The sequence below is a fragment of the Octopus bimaculoides genome, chromosome 25 (genome assembly GCF_001194135.2).
Source record: "Octopus bimaculoides isolate UCB-OBI-ISO-001 chromosome 25, ASM119413v2, whole genome shotgun sequence".
NCBI classification, from domain to species: Eukaryota; Metazoa; Mollusca; class Cephalopoda; order Octopoda; family Octopodidae; genus Octopus; species Octopus bimaculoides.
This window is the reverse complement of record NC_069005.1, coordinates 7,021,865-7,022,759: the sequence shown is the minus strand read 5'-3', so window position 1 is coordinate 7,022,759 and position 895 is coordinate 7,021,865. Positions and strand designations below refer to the sequence as shown.

The 895-nt window shown below is 36.5% G+C and overlaps 1 protein-coding gene across 1 annotated transcript in view; it reads right to left on the bottom strand.

Moving 5' to 3' along the window:
• Nucleotides 1-895, bottom strand: part of LOC106882294 (ubiquitin-conjugating enzyme E2 J2) — a 34,159-nt gene that overhangs the window by 22,713 nt on the left and 10,551 nt on the right. The gene's annotated exons all lie outside the window — the stretch shown is intronic.

The following is an 895-nucleotide window of genomic DNA, read 5'->3' as shown; positions in this document are numbered from 1 at the left end:
ATAAGATAGATAGATAGATGTGTGTGTATATGTATACATATATACATATATATAATGTACATGTCTATATGTATATATATATATATACACGTCCATATTTATATATGTAAATATGTCTGTATATAAATAAATATAATGGGTGAGATGTAATGTGTACATGTAATAGAGAGGCATATATATATATATATATATATATATATATATATATATATACACACACATACATGAGTGGGGTAGGCTGTTGTGTTGTTCAAGATGGTATAAACATACCAGGCATGCCAAATAAGAGAACAAACCATTCCTTTACTTACCTTACAAGACTTTTTTATTGTTGTTGTTGTTGTTATATTCCTGCTTCAAACAACACCAAAGTAACACAAATAAAATAGATCTACCAAAAAAATATATATAAAGTAATAAAAGAGAGGAGGAGACCTCAAATGGATTTTAGACGAAGTGTTTGTGTATAATCCCTAGACCCCCCCCTTTCTGTCTGAGATGATTGAAAAATGGGGGGAACTTAAAAAGGGGGAGACTTTGTCAAGACGATTTCTCACTTCACTTGCCTCCGTGGTTCGGGGGAAAGAAAAAACACTTCGGGACTGGTTTGTGACGTCACGACCGCAAGATCGCTTAGGTAATTGCATTACTGTTAGGAGAGAGGGTGAGGGGGCAGAAAGGAGAGGAGGAAAAAGAGTATGGGAAGAGAGAGAGAGAGAAGAAAGAGAGAGGGGGAGGAGAAAAAGAGAATGGGAAGAAAGAGAGACGAGGAGAAAAAAGAGAGAGTAGGGGATAACAGAGAGAGAGAGAGACAGAGAGAGAGAGACAAAGAGAGAGAGAGAGACAAAGAGAGAGAGAGAGACAAAGAGAGAGAGAGAGAGACAAAGAGAGAGAG